Consider the following 16,343-nt stretch of genomic DNA (forward strand, 5'->3'; position numbering starts at 1 on the left):
TTTAAAAAACAGGCAATAATTTAGTAGATATAATTGGAAAACTATAAACGTTAGTCACTGATTTTACAGAAAATTCTGGCTAGCAGCTTTTACATCAAAAGTGCTTTTGCTGTACAAGATAAATCTGTACACTATTGTGCTATGGTGTGCAGATATGAGTCCCCTAGCAATATCTAAGGCTAAGTTTGAGCTTCTCAGAGGAAACATTAAAGATCTGCTAATTAGCATCATCCAGACTCCATCCGCAATAAGAGCTATGCAACGTGTTTTTACCAAGATGAATAGAAAGTTAATTACTATTAAACAAATCTTTAGATAAACCTTGTGGATGGTTCCTTTTTTGATTAAACAGTGGGCAAAAAAAGAAGAAAAAAAAGAGAAAATGAACCAGTAAAGCTGTCCTTCCAGAAGTTGAAACTGACTTGATATCTGAGCTCCCCTCACCAGGGAACCATGGAGTCAGAGTGAATAAAAACATCTCAGCAGAAAATGGAAATGGGTGGTTAATTTAGCTGAAACGGCATTGTGGGTAGTTAATGTTAAATTTAAACCAAAATTACACTGCAAAAAAAACAAAATCTTACCAAGTATTCTGGTCTAGTTTCTAGTGCAAATGTTTTAGTACACGTAAAATAAGACAAAACTAATTTAAAAATAACATTTCAACAACATATAGGAGCTTGGTTTATGTCAATAATTTCTTAATATTGGTGAAAAATGCTACATTATTTCATTTATCACATAGGAAAAATGTCTTTCTGTAAGTTAAATAATCTAATGTAACAAGAACTTTTTCATCAATATTAAGGAATTATTGACCTAAAACAAACTCCTACATGTTGTTGAAATGTTACTTGTAAGTTAGTTTCTTTCAAGTGCACTAGAAACAAAACAAAAATACTTGGCAAGATTTTGTGTTTTTCCAAAAAATTAGTTCAAAATCATAAAGAAACCATCAAATAATTTTTATGTGGCTTTGAATGTATTATTTCTCTATTTTGCAGCTTGCATGCATATAGGTAGATGTCCAGAGGTATATCTCTCCATGTGACAAATTGCAGCAATTTACTCTGATGAAGTTCAAGGATGACACCATTATGATGATGTAATAATGAGTCCGGCCCACCTGACAGCTTCTAATAGGAAAGTGCCGAAGGACATTTTGGTGATGAATGAGCGCGTCGTTGTGCTCTTTTTGTCAAACTCGGGTGTAACCCGAATATGCTGAAGGCTTCAAAATGCTGAAAACTCACACCTGGGATTAAAGTATCTGCTCAGCGTGAAATGTAATATCCTGTCCAGAGTTTCTCCCAGATTTTCAGATTAGATTGTTACCAGACTGCTTTATTAGTTTTGAAGTCTTTATAAGAGGCGTGGGCTGGCGTGAGATTGTATGAGAGTTAAAATTCTTTTTTTTTCTTTTTTTTTTTACAGAATTAGGAGAAAGTTTTTAAATACTTAAAAAAATAATTTAACTGCTTTACCATCAAAGCTAAAATAGAATAGCATAGAAATGCTGCTTAATGTTTCAAAGTGAGAAAATTCCGATGCAACAGCAGCAAAATGACAGCAAAATGTAGCTTTTTTTAATGTTATAACCCGAAACTTGATATATTTTAAAGAGATTTTATAAACATTGTGCACATTCATCATTGCTAAGTATCTCCACTTCAGTGTTATTGGACGGATAGCATATAAAAACACCAGTTTTTGGATTTAGACTAGGCCAATTTGCTGAAAATGGGTTCACCGTGCAAAAAAATATTTTTAAGTAAATAGATGTAACAAATATTTGTTACTGCAATTTTTCAATCTTTTTATAGAATTGCATCAAACTTTCACAGCAATGGAACAAGTACTTTTTCATCAAATTTTTTAAATCTAATTTGTCATCAAGTTGAACACTACATGCTTTATTGTATAATTTTTTATAAATATCAAATATCGTATCCATCCTGCTTTTGCAAATATATTTTTTTATTATTGTAAAACCCAATAATATAAATAAAATGGTGACTAATAAAGACTTATGTGTAATAAATCTATATTGGTAGATATTGATCAAAACATCATGTATCATTTGGGTCCCTAAACGAGTTTTATTTAGATGGACTTGGGGGGTAAAATGGAGAGATATTATGCAAAATTCTAATTTTGTACTATTTTGTACTTCCATTTTGTTCTCAACTGCTTCTAAAAACAGCCAAAGCAATTTTCAAAAACACCCAGACGGTTTTGGCTATAAGTTAATGTGTTTTGGCGTCTGGAAAATGAGCCATTTCAAAAACTTCCCTATTATTAAGTCACAAATCAGCAGGAAAGTACCCTCACCTAGAAACCCCAGTGAAGCCCAGCCCGTTACCTAGCAACCCAAGCTACTGGTCAGCAGTAAAACCAACTGACCAATCATGTTGGATTAAAATCCAACATGATTGGTTTGGATTGGATTGGTTTGGATTAAAATCCAATCATGATTAATCCAATCATTGGATGGATTAATCATGGATGGATAATCCATCCAACATGGATTAATCATGTTGGATGATTAATCCAACATGATTAATCATGTTTAATCCAAAATGATTGGTCAGCTGGTTTTACTTCTGTATGCGCTGTACAATGGCTGCTGGAAAAGACGAGTGTTCTGTTGTTGACTTACCATCCAGAAACCACTTACTGCGTTCTTGTTGGTTGTGCACGAGGCTCCATTTCTACTTTTCAAATAAATATGGTTGTATAATTGTGTAAGTTTTTGTAGCCATTTTTACATGCAAGTATAAACGTAAAGATGGGGGGCTTGGCCAGCAGCACCTTATTTGGATCGAAAGTGACAAGAGGCCCTAAAACATCTCATTCTGAAAAAAAAAATAGACAGAAGTGACCAGATTAAATCTCATTAAGAATGATTTTGTGCAAAAAATGTAATATGAATATATCCCAACCCTTCCAAGGAAGTATTATAGGTCACCTTTAAAGGAGGATCTAATGAAAACTCCTTGTTATAATTTCATTTTTTTAATAGGATGTTCTTTTCTAATAACCTTTCAGGTATTTTTTTCCTATTCATCTCAGTGTTCAAACTAATCATTCAGTTTGACAGAACTCCTCTACCGACGCTGACAATATTTCAAGTCCTTCAGTCTGAGAAGGTATACTTCAATTAATTTAGAGACACTTTAGCCCCCCTGCTGTTTCAGAGCCTTGGGAACTCGCTGAGTGTGTGGGTGAGGCAGCTACTGACCAACCACCAGACCCCTCGCTGCTCCACTAATGACACCGCCGGCCACCTAGCAGTCACCGTCCCGTAAAGCAATCTCCCAAGGGAGGGAAGCAGCAACATTAATAATAAGACTGAAGGGGGTAAAGATTCACCAAAAGCAGGGAGCCACTGACAGCACATCAAATATAAATGGCCTCTCTTCTGCTGGACTAATGTGTTTGTTCATAAGTGAGCACATTAGGTTTGAGGATGGTGAATGGAGGGTGCTGCGAAGTGCCTGGGGATTTGCCTTTCTCTGTGTAATGATTGTCCATTGAGGAGATTATGATGCTGTGCTGCATTTGTGGCCAGTATAATTCTCAAGTTATCTCTGGAAACTTTTATGAATTTAATAAACATGTTGAATACATTTTCAGTGCCTGTGGCAGGCATGTTGGTTCTTTCACAATATCAAATTATTGTGTGACAGCTACATTTACAATAATCACCCATATTTATTTACTGTCATGGTGTATATCCGTGGTCCGCAACCAACGGACCTCGGTCCGGATACGGACCCATATGCCATCCCATCCGGACCCGGAATAAATTGTTAAAATATTTGTTAATTTTGACGGGAGAATTAATTTTAAACCGGAGCATTTATTTTTTTCCCTATCTGACACAAGTGCTTTTACCAGCACTGCACTGAGCAAGGATTGGAAGCTACAAACCAATCGCGTGCGAGTCATACTAACCACGTGGTTCAACTAGCGAATCAAATCGCCAGCTTGAACTCAGAGCGAGTTGTATGAGCAAACCGAAGCAGAGGTTTGTAGCCAGGCACAGACATCCACGCAGTGTGATATAAGGAAGAGGAGGTGAAAGGCGAGCGAAAAGCGATTGAAGCGAGAAACGCAGGGAGGTGATACAGGAAGACAGGGCGTGAATTACAGTCAGAAGAGGTGCAAACACTATGGCGCTATCTAAAAAGAGAAAAGTAGATGCCGAAAATCGAGCGTTCAACACGGAATGGACGGATGCATACATGTTCATTCTTCCACCCGCGAGCACGAAACCAGTGTGCCTCATATGCTCCGAAACCGTGGCACTTATTAAAAGTGCCAATGTCAAGCGTCACTACGAGACTAAGCACAAAGCATTTGACCAATCATACCCCCCCAAGTCCGAACTCCGGACGCAGAAAATTCGAAGTCTCACTGCCCAATATGATCAGTCCACCAGGGTATTAAGCCGTGCTTTCAGCGCACAACAAACATACACAACAAAAATATCGTTCCAAGCTCACCAATGAGCATCTGCACATGTGCATGAGAATGGCCCTGACCTCCTTCAAGCCCAGATTTAAAATGTTGGCAGGGCAAGCCAAAGCTCAATTCTCACACTGAGCAAGGGAAATTGGGGGAAGACAGATGTAAGAGAAATCTGTAAGAGAAATAGTTCAGGTGTTTTGAGAGTTGTTTTGTTGAGCAGAAATATTGAGATTGTTCAAACAAAAGGAAACTGAAGCTGCTATTTTGTCTTAAGCACTTTCTTTATTTTTGAATACATAATTTAGTTATTTTTAATTTAAACTGCAGCCACACAATGTTATCCTGTGTTTCAGTGCTAATAAACTTCTTTGAAATTATTTTAACCTGTATTATTTTTTTTAACACCATGTATTCCGATATTGTCATACTGCAAATAGACGATATTGCGGACCTCTGCTTGAGGAAATTTCTTTGAACAGGACCTCCTCACAGTTTTCTTGAATACCCCTGGTGTATATCTTTGATTTTTGCTTTGAAGGTTTGGCTGTGTCCTTGTGTTGGACTTGAGTCACCTATGGCTCAGATCAGAACCTGGTATTAATGTGACCCGGCTAATCAGATTGAGAGTAGACCGCCATGACAAGGACTTGTTTTGGATATGTTTGGTCGTTTAATTAATTTGCACTTACCCTCTTTAGCATGAGTCTTTTTGTGTGTGTGTGTGTGTGTGCTAATTAGGTTAAGTTGAACTTATGTTTCAACTTTGTTTTTGTAATTAATTATTTTAAATTTCTTTTTTTTTCCTATGGACATGTTTTTATGTTACCACCCCTGACTCCCGAGACCTTGGGGTCAGAACATTAAGATGGGGATGCAAAAGGTCCTGGGTTCATATCCCGGACGAGCCCCCATGAGTTTGAGTTTCTTTTATGATGACAGTTACGGAGTCGAAATGTTTTGTTTTAATCTTACTTTTAAATGCACATAATTAGTTTGTTGTCATTCCTGTTGTCTTGCTTAATTTCAATGAATTGTGAGGCACTCTGGTCAACATCTGCTGTTTTTATGCATTATATAAATAAATTAACATTGATTGCATTTCCATTAACCATAAAATTACATAAATTGGAAGTACAAAAATAAATTTGCTTAACGGAAACAAAATGTTTTTTGGTAAAAAGTTTTAGCGCTAGGATTTGGTGGTTTTTCAGCCGTATCAAAATTTGTATATTTCACAAAACTGTTCTGGAAACACGTTTTCGCATTACATGAATCATCTGATCAACAACTGGATGTTACTACTGGCGGAAACGACAAAGAAGACGACAGGAAATGGTAGAAGGATGATGTCATTGCATGTAGAACTTTTAAGAACTTATAGCGTGAACACCTTATTTTTAACTGTGTTTCTGTACTCTGTAATTGAAACATCCCAATTCCACAAAAAAAAAAATTGACATTAGTGGAATATCAACTAAGTTTTTTACACATTTGTAATGGAGAAGCAGCTACATGCAAAAAAAAACAGATGCAACCCCATTACAGCTGAGTCACTAACAGGTACGCCAATGTTTCCATAGCATCAGAGAGACTTTAAATAATTAGTAATATGTTGGTATTTAGACATCAACAAGCTGAAATTTGCTGGCGTTGTATTTTTATGGTGTTATTTTGGCTACAAATTCTTTACAAGTCCATCTCTGTTTTAACATCCATATCAAAGAGGAATAGATGGCCTGTTAAAGGTCATGCCATAGCACATCAGTTGGATTTACAGTCTTTGACTAGGTCATTCCAAACCTTAATTGTTTTGTAGCCAATCACAGGTGGACTTGCTTTGGTTCATTAAGCAGCTAAATTCACATTTTGTACTTAAATTTGGGTCTCAACTGCTTCTACAAACATATATTGATTTAGTCCTTACTGCATATTGTTTCCATGGTGTTTTATAAAGAAATATTAAAAATTCTGTTATATTAACGGTCTTTTTTTTTAGAAGTGTAAAGCATTAACACAGTTTACTTTAACCCACAAACCTGAAAACATTCGTCACTGGCCTTTAAATTAACTGCATTTCGGAGGTTTTCTTGGGTTGCATTGTGCATCAGACCTCTTCCACTGCCTTCAGAAAACAATTGTTCTGTCAGCAGAAATTCCCCTCACACCTCATTGCTTCCATCTGTATAGAAACTCTGGCAGTTTGCTTAACATACAGATGCCAGATGCGAGCATTATGACTGCACTGCTGCTCCACCTGTTAAAAAACGGTCGGGAAATGTCTCTTTTTACATTACCGAGGTAAAAATCAGGATCTGTGTCCAAGTCACGGATGAAAAATAAAGTGACAATCTAATCTCTTGACTGAGACATTTCTTAATAAATTGTGTACAAGATTCAATATATTATTAATGCTTTTAGTGAGCATGTTAATAATTTCAGAGCAAATACAAAGAGCTTAACATTCTGAGCTTTTTAAAGGATAAATAACTTTTTGTAAACAATGCATCAAAACAGTTTCACCTGATAACAAGAAGACTGATAATGGTGTGATAATAAACACTCACCTGCAAGCCATGCATATTTATAATGGCTGCACTGATCCTTGTTTTGTCTTTGTCGAGACATGTTGCACAGAATTATGCAGTAGTAGATCGATGAAAGAGTCTGCAGCTCCTATATCACACACACATCTCTAAACAACACCATCAAAAACAATAGAGATTAAAGCTTTTACAGCACTTTTACCACATTCCTCAATAAAATGACCTAACATTTCAATTTCGTGGCTTGCCACATGAAACCCAGTCCCATTTTTTAACTTTAGCCGCACTCTGAATGATAATGCATCATAATAGATCCTCATCTCTAGACATTCATAGCGTACTTAAAGGGGCAGTGCTATGGATTCTAACACATAATACTAAATACATAATGCTTATTATAATACATAAGTGTTTCCGTTGCAGTTTTGTGAAATAAACCAATTTCAATTGATTTCGAAAATCTAAATGTGCTTTTTTTATTAAGCGAATTTATTTTCGAAATGTCAAATTGTGCAATTATATGATCAACGCAGCTAGTTACCCCTATGTAAATCAGAGAACAAGATTCGGCGTCCTTCCTGTCACTTCTAATTACAAGCATTTTCAAAGGCCAATCCATCCTCTGCTTGTGATTATTAATCCTTTGCACATGACGTCATGCTCTCCAGAACTCTGCCTGCACTGGTTATTTTGATGGAAGTCAAAACAACCAGTGCACTCTTTAAAGCTAGTCTAAAAACAGACATTTGTAACCTAAAACCGCAGCGCCAATCATGATGACTGGCAGCCCTCGGTGTAATTTTGCAGCAAACACTTTTCACAAAGTAAGAAGACTATTGTTCATATACTTGGAGTATGGTTAGAAAGATATTTAAGATCGCATTATAGAGATGGTGCGTTTTACTGGGAAAAAAACTGGTTAGCATATCGACTTTTGTACGTTTTTAATGCTGCTCTGGTTTAAGATGAAACCTCATGTATGACATGGTGATTTAAATCATGTGGTGTGAATTCAGGAAAAGTCGGTAATCTGATCAATACGTCAGGAGAGAGGAAGTACGGGTCGGTTTCTAAGCTAGCTGTTTCCAGCTTTTGTAAATGGCGCCATCTATGAGCCCCAACCAGGTGTGTTACGTTCACAGACAAATTAGCTCAACTCAAACAAGTAGAACCATGACTAAACAATCTCAGTTGCTCTGTTCGACACTCCCGTCCCTCACTTCAGACGTCCGTCATGGCGCCTTGAATGATTAAGTGACATAGTTGCAAAGGGTCTGCCCTCATCCACTGATTTTAAAATCTGCCTTTTAGAAGGTAAGAAGATGCATATTTATCACCCGTTATTCCTGTTTGTGATATATGAGAGCTGCCTTCTCTTCACTTTCCCCAAAACTTTCCATGCAGTCCACCTCCTGCCACCATCACACTGTCCTCCAAGTATCTGTCGGGTAATGTTTTCACCTTCATAAAGTATATCTTGTGTCGACATTGACACCTTCTTAGAGGAGCATCAAGGCTGTGTCCGGGTTAGCTGTCAGTAAAGTGTAAAGGATGTCATTGTAATCTCTCTATAGCTATAGTAGCCGCATGGCTGTTACTGGAAATGGCTGAGCATACTGTACATTTTTCACTCCAGCAGAAATTAGATGTCCTGATTTATTGAGGCCCATAAGGGAAGCGTTTTATAAATCACTGAGCTCACATCTTACTCCAACATATAAGATGGCAAGAATTCTCAGCTTCTCAGCTGAATTCCTGCAGTAAATCAGTTCGCTGCGGCACGTCAGCCTCTTCTTGAATGTCGTCTTCACAAAATTATCATTAATTAAATGTTCACTGAGACTTTCCTTACTACTTCTTCAAGTCAGTTCATTTACATAGCGCCAAAACACAACAAATGTCAAGAAGAAACAGATGAACTGATGTAGGATTATTTTCTACGTTCATGAAAGTAAACATTTAATAACAGAGGGCGAATGATTAGTTGTTGGCAGGATTATTTCAGCTGATGCCCTCCAGGAAGGAACCACAAACAAACAGAACGCTAGACCAGATGTACCCTGCAAAACATCTTGAAATCAGATTTACAAGTAGCATTTCAGCAAGATGTAGGAGCTAGATTTAAGTAAATCCTTTATTATTGATAACAATAAAAAAGCTAGATAAACTGGTAGATTAGCACTTATTAGTGAAATAATCTGCCAGCACAACTAGTAAACTTTAGTTAATTAGTCATTACTAAAGGAAAGTGTTAGCAAGTTTGTCACAATAATCAATTAACTGCCTAGTAACATAAATGAACACAATAATTTCCATTTTTAGAATATTTTTTGAAGGTTAATTTTGTTTAGAGAGACATCAAGACCCATTTTATTTACGGTTCCGGTTGTGTGGTGGCTTTTATTTCCATTTTATTTATTGTTTTTGGTTGTTGTGTTTTATTTTGGATATTTAAAATATCTTCCAGTTCCAGTGTTGAGTGTTCCTTACAAAATGTAACTTTGCGGGTTTTTGTGAAGGCAAACTTTCCAATATATTATTCAAAAATGTTCTCAAAACTGCAATGTCATCATTTGTCACAATAATTTTGATCACTTTTTTCCAATCAATGAATGAAACCGTCGTTTGGAATCTTGATTTTGCATTTTTTGTCTCAAATTACAATTTATTTGATGAACCTAAACATTTAAAAGCAAATTAGAAGAAATCTGTCAAGGGGAAATACCTTTCAAGATTACCGTTCATAGAACTGCAAATTCTACATTTATTAGGCATTTATTCTGTTCCATTCTTCACACTGTAAGAAATAATAAATGCGTTTTTTTTTACGATCATATGAATAAGTTAAGTGATCACAGATATTTAATATGCACTCTGTATGTTTCTCCAGAGGGAATATTTCCACTGTCCTCTGTGAAGCACATGGCAGCACTTTGTGCTTAAAAAGCTTTTATAATATTTAAGGTACTTTTAAAAGGTTAACAGCATAATAAAAAGAATGATCACTGATGTGATTTTCATTATACAAATCTGAGCCATTATGGCTCTCTCACAAGGATTCTCTAAAGGCCCTCATTCATTCCTCAGTGGATATATTCATGATTTGATTCTTAGAACGCCGCTTGAATGAAATATTTTATGACACACTGTCTTCATCCACTGAGACTCATTTGAGAATTAAACATGCTGCCTTCGCGTCTCTGATTTCTTCTTTTCATTATTATTTTGCCTAATTAAGTCTGCTGGACATGTGTTTGCTGAAGGTCATTGGGACTGTGAATTTTTCCCTTTTTGAAGTCGTGTTCAAATCTGCTAAGGCCGGTTCAGGGAGCTGGTGCTCTGCCTGATCTGCGGACCCCTGGAGGAATCACAGCAGTCGTCCGCCAGATCTCTGTGGGCATTTTAATAAACTTTCCAGAACCAACAGCAGTCACATACATGGATAACACCGAAGTAGAGATTTGAAAACTGCAGAAAAGACTTGATTTGTGATCTAAACAACACAAAACACAACCAGTTTATTTTTTTATTTATCAATCGATTATTCAAAGTTGTTCACATGACATACATCTTATATGACTTGAGTTTTTGGATTTTTTTTAAACACCACACAAAAACAGAAAAGTAGAGTTGACATTCTATTGGGTGTAGAACAATAGGTGCCTTCCATGCATTACATTTTGCATTTTTTGTCTTAAATTACAATTTATTAGATAAACCTAAACATTTAAAAGCAAATTAGAAGAAATCTAAAGCTTTTACGCCACTCATTCCTTATGTAATGCTATGGCAGGCCCCAATAATATATATTGTCATGGACACATGATCAATATCAATAGTACTGGTTTGATAGAACATTCAATAATTTCACTGAACTCTGATCTAGAACCGCACAGCATGCTGGGGGATGAACGCAAAGGAAAGACTTCAGCCGCTCAACCTCTCACAGCCAGTAACTTGCTAACTCACTCTTTGGTTACTTAGCAACTCACTCACCTAGCAAAAGCCTGTTAAGTAACTTGTACAGCAGCTGTTTTAGGTTTTGCTTCTGTGCCTCATAACTCCCTAAAAATAACAACAATGTTGTGGAATAAAATCTGTGGATAAAACAGTGAAGATCAAGCCACAGTTTGGCAGAATTTCAGAAATTTAAAACAAAAAGCTAATCGATATTTATTGATGTCGACCGTAATAAAACGCTTATCCTGATATGTTTTTCAGTTGTCCACCTGCAGGTCAATTTTGCTAAATTTTGCTTCATTGTTAGTGAAATCATTTCTACTCTCAAAGGTTCTGACTCTGTTAAGCCATAGAAATATAGTTGGTGGTGTGGGGGTTTCCAGGAGAGCCTAGTGGGAGGGGAACAGAGAGCTAAAATATCAATTAGTGGGTCACCTTAAATCTCGGTTCTAAAAACCAGAAAAGAAATGACTCTAGAATCTGCTCAAACCTGGACAGAAGAAAAACATATGACTTAAGTTGCAGGGTGAGTTCTGACATCTGTCACTCTGCTCTGAAATTGAAGGAAAGATTTTGAAAAGTGGACTCTGTTTATTACTTTAAACTGTACAAGGTGTAACCCAGCACAAGGTGTACTGGAACACATGCTGGGAATCACTTTATCCCTCCAAGGATTTGTACAGTTCAGCACCTTACATTTGTAAATAGTGTCTAATTTGGAAACAAATGAGAATCTAAATTTTGAGGACAACTTCAAAAAACTAAAGAGTGTCTCTCATGACTTTAATGCCTCCTTTATAATAATAATAAAAAAAATCAACGACAGCTACAACATAAGCAGTTTAAGAAAGTAACGGTCAAAAGAAAGCACAGCCTCTTTCAGTTGTAGGGTTTTGTGTAAAAACATACTAAAAATTACTTTCAAAATGACTCAAATCTAACCTCACAAGTAAAAAAAACTGTTTTAGAGCCAGTAGACAAAAACATTTTATAAGCATAAGACATATATAAATCACAACTGACCTTTAACTTGGTCTTAATTGTAACAATAATACTTGAGGATGAAATAATCTCAGAATCCAATAAAGACCCAGTTGTGTTTATTATTTCCTAATACATAAAACTCTAAAGCTGAAAAGACTTCACAAACAGTTCACTACATTTTGGTATTATATGTCTCCTGTCAAGCCTTTTGTGAAAACTTTCAATACAGAAATTGTTTAATGAAAGGTAAAAACAATGAAACACCATCCATTTGGTTGAAAACAATAAAACTGCTGACATGCCTTATCCCTATCCCAGCTGGCGGGATGCCAGTGCTGCCACCTTTATTTGGATTTCAACCAATTTCATTTTGACATCAGATAAGGGTAAACAAGGCTCATTAGCATCTCCTTAATTAGATCTCTGCCATGGCACGGTAATTAGCTCAAAAACCAAGTCTTAGATCTCCCAAGTTACATCAAAAGGATATCTTTCTCAATTAGAGTTAAGAATCTTCTTTTCATTTCTCTTTGTTTACCTTCTCTGAGTGGCATTCTCCATATATTGTGGGTGACAGCTAACGTCAATAAGATTAACATATTTTCCCACCCACTAAGTAAAGGTTGTTTTTTTCCCCTTTAAAGTAGAATGACACAGTTTAGAAACTCATCCAGTAAATCTGTGCAGTAACAAAACCTCCCAGTACTGCTTGTTTTTGCTGCATAAAAAAGGTTATACCTTTGGAATACAGTAATTTAAAAGTAATTAGACGCATTTAATTTGTTTCCTGCTTCTGCTTGCTCGATAATCTGCCCAGGCAATTTGATGGTTCTGTGTCATTAAGTCTGTTGTTTTTCCTGAGGAAGCCATCATCATGGCAGCCTACGTTTGAGATTACGGTTAAATTGAGGTTTAAAAATGAAGTGTGGGTGAGGAAAGGTCACAGCCCGACTGGGAAGGGTTATTGGTAACTTCTCACCCATATTTACGTTATCCGAATTGGATACATGTGATGCATTATGCTTGCTGAAAAGATTTGACAACGAACGGAACAAAATATATATCAATCTAATCACATTTACCTACTTTTTCCTCTGCAGTGACAAGTTTTGAAAACAGGGAACATTTCTCACCAAGACTCTGAACGAGGAACTACCTTATCCTGCAAACACTCAGCGGGAGGGGAACCTCCATAACTCAACTAAAATTTAAATTAATTGATTTAGTTACCTACTATATTTTTTGTTCGTAAAGTTGAAAATATCTGCGCATCTGCACCAAGTTGTCGGGTGTGTGTAATCTGTCAAAAGGACTGATGGCCTTCAGATTTTTTCATCGCCTATGGAAAGTATTTGGTTGAGTTTGTGAGGTTGGACCTTTATTAGAATGACTGACATTAACATTGACAGCTGAGTCTCTGGTTCCTAAGAGTTTTGTCCTTCATTCCTCTTGGCCTCCTGTTTTCACAGGGAGAGATCAAAAAGTGCAATGTAGTATTTCCAAAAGTTTAAAATTTGCTGAATCATAACTTTTGTTCTGCTCCAGAAGAAAAGAAAAGGACAAAAATCTCTCCTTGGTCAACATTTCCCTTTTGACTGTTATGGGCTTGTGTTTTATATCTCCTGTCTACAGTCAAGTGTGACATGAAATGGGAGATCTTTGAGTGACCTGCTCTATTAACAGAGAATTATTCTGTCACTCAAGTCTTTGCCTTGCCGTAGACGTGTCAAAGTTTTCAGATGTAGCTCCCAAGGCATACGCACCGAAGCTGTCAGAGGATGAATTGTTGAGAGAGGCTTTTTAAATATGAAGTTCCCAGCAATCTTTAAGGGGAGTGGAACACATCACTCAATGACACATCCGACAAAGTGAAGGATTTCAAAGCTTGACATTTGTCAACAGGCCATTCTGAGATTTGTCTCCTGTTTTGTGCTAGGGACTTTCCAAGCCACAGCGAGTGGTCAGTGCATTTTTACAAATAAAAGTGTTTATGTTCTCCGCAGACATTTACCTTGACGGAGCTCTTGGAGCTTTTTTCCTTGCGCCTGGGGCTTGTCTGACAACCTCTTATGTCCTTACTGTAAAACATGTTTCAAACTCTTAAAAATGTCACAGTTGGTATCTGTGCCAACGTCACAATCAACTCTATAGGACCGGTCTTCCAATGAGCCAGAGATGCATTTCTGGGGTAAAGATTAGCGTTGAGGTGTGACTGAAGGTCAGAGGTCGATATAAAAAAGATCACTAGATCTCAGGTTATGGTTGGAGTCAGAATGGATTCAATGAAGTGTAATTACTCAATCAAGATAGCAGCAGTACGACAGAGTATTAGAACCAAGAAGACCAAGAAAATAAAGTAAATTATGAGAAGAAAGTTATAATATTACAACTTTTTTCTGTTATTCTGACTCTTCTTAAAGTATTTTAACTTTATTCTCAGAATATTATGACTTTATTCTTGATGTCATGACTTTATTCATATATTAAGACGTTATACTCTTATTCTGACTTTATTCTCGTAATTTTATGATTTTATTTTGCTAATATGACTTTATTCTTGTAGTAGTAAGACTTATTCTCATACAAGTTTATTCTCATTATATTATGACTTTGTCCTTGTAATATTAAGACTTTGTTCTTGTATTTGACTTTATTTTCAAAATACTATGACTTTATTCACATGTTGTTAAGACTTTATTCTTGTATTTTGAGTTCATTCTCATTATACAAATTTATTCTTGTACTATTTCAACTTTCTCTGAATTTCATGATTTTGTTCTGATATTGACGGCATTCTTGCTCAAATTTATTCTTGTGATAATGTGACTTTATTCTCATAATATTATGACTTTATTCTTGTACAAATTCCCGTTATGACTCAATTTTTTTAATATTATGATTTTATTCTCATAATCTGACTTCTCGTAATTTATTTAGTTAAATGTGGACCTACCACTCTATCACACAGCAGAAACTGTACATATATGGAGTTCATTCATCAATTACAAGTTAATGAGTTTTCCAGGTGATCTGGAGCTTTTTTTGCTGTATAGAGGTATAATTTCCTCTTTCAGGTGGGAGCAGGTCTGCACCATGAAATCTCATCTTCGATTGGATTGGGTGAAAGAATATCATCTGCAGTTATGGTGTGACAAGTTGTAGAAACTTAGAAAGTAAGGTACGGAAGGAGAAGAATTAAAAAGGTCACAACGGTGGTGAAATTGCGACAAAATTCTGAATACTAAAGTCCACAGGGTCAGAGCTCCATCTTCCAGGTCGTGAGCCCAATAATACCACTAATCGACTCCCAAGCAGGGGAAATTACAAATCCAGCCCTTTCCATTTGCAGAGTAGGTACTTCCAGATAGCCTGTGAGATCCCAGGATGGAGTGATAGACATTTTTGGACATTATATGGCGTTCTATGATTGGTGTAATGGCACGTTTCGATCCTAATACCCACACATGATGGAGAAATCCTTACACAATGTGCAAAAATAGGATAAAAACCGACTTAAGAAAAGATCCTTGCTCAGGTTGATTTTGAACTACATCGAGTTTCAGTTTTGAACAATCTAGATGAAGAAAATGACACACAGGTGAAACAATTAAGCAAATAATCCATGTCTAAATAAAAATCCCCAAAGCTGGTTACAACAAGTGATTTTCATGGCAGCAGGATGTGTTACTGGAACTAATTTGACACTAGTCTATTAATTAGGCATTCTAACTGTACCAATAACCCCCAAAGATGTGAGATATTCATTTGCGAATCTTTCTTATTTGTTGGATCCAATTAAGAAGCCCCCCTTCTGAGCCGATATGCTGAATTAAGTCTTATTAGAGATAAAAATCTAACTCGAAATAACCGGTTGTCATGGAAAAATCATGCACATTAACATAATTAGATAAGATTTTAGCATTTAAGAACATGTTTGATACATGAATGAAAAAAGACACAAGTTGCACTTAAATCCCTGAAACGATGCTATGTGCTTTACATAAGAATATATTTCAGAAGTTTCTGATTTTCAGGAATCCTGATGGGATAAATTCCTAAAAATAAATATATCTCAGTTTTATTAAAAAGCTGAGATGAGCTAATCAGAACAGAGAACTCAGGATAGCTTCCTCTTTTTCACACCTTAAAATTGTCAAAATGAAGAAAACCACAAGACTACATACACCAAACATAAAGACACACATACATTTTTTTCTCTGACAGTTTGGAAACAAACCAAACCAAACTTCACTTGTTTTAGGTCAGTTAAATTTTTTTACAGTGCAGTTGCAGCCGAACAAGAAACATAAAAGCCAAGTTACAGTTTACAGATGCATACAGGATGAAAAACTTCCATGTTTGGAGACATGTCCTGAGGTCTGA

The 16,343-nt window shown here is 36.2% G+C and overlaps 1 non-coding gene across 1 annotated transcript; it reads right to left on the bottom strand.

Annotated features, from left to right (window-relative positions):
• Positions 1-2,413: 2,413 nt before the first annotated feature.
• On the bottom strand, positions 2,414-2,571 carry LOC116712390 (small nucleolar RNA snR35). The gene has a single exon (XR_004337530.1). It is a non-coding gene; the product is annotated as a small nucleolar RNA snR35 (small nucleolar RNA).
• Positions 2,572-16,343: the final 13,772 nt, after the last annotated feature.

This window comes from Xiphophorus hellerii, chromosome 21 (assembly GCF_003331165.1).
Source record: "Xiphophorus hellerii strain 12219 chromosome 21, Xiphophorus_hellerii-4.1, whole genome shotgun sequence".
In the NCBI taxonomy this organism is placed as follows: Eukaryota; Metazoa; Chordata; class Actinopteri; order Cyprinodontiformes; family Poeciliidae; genus Xiphophorus; species Xiphophorus hellerii.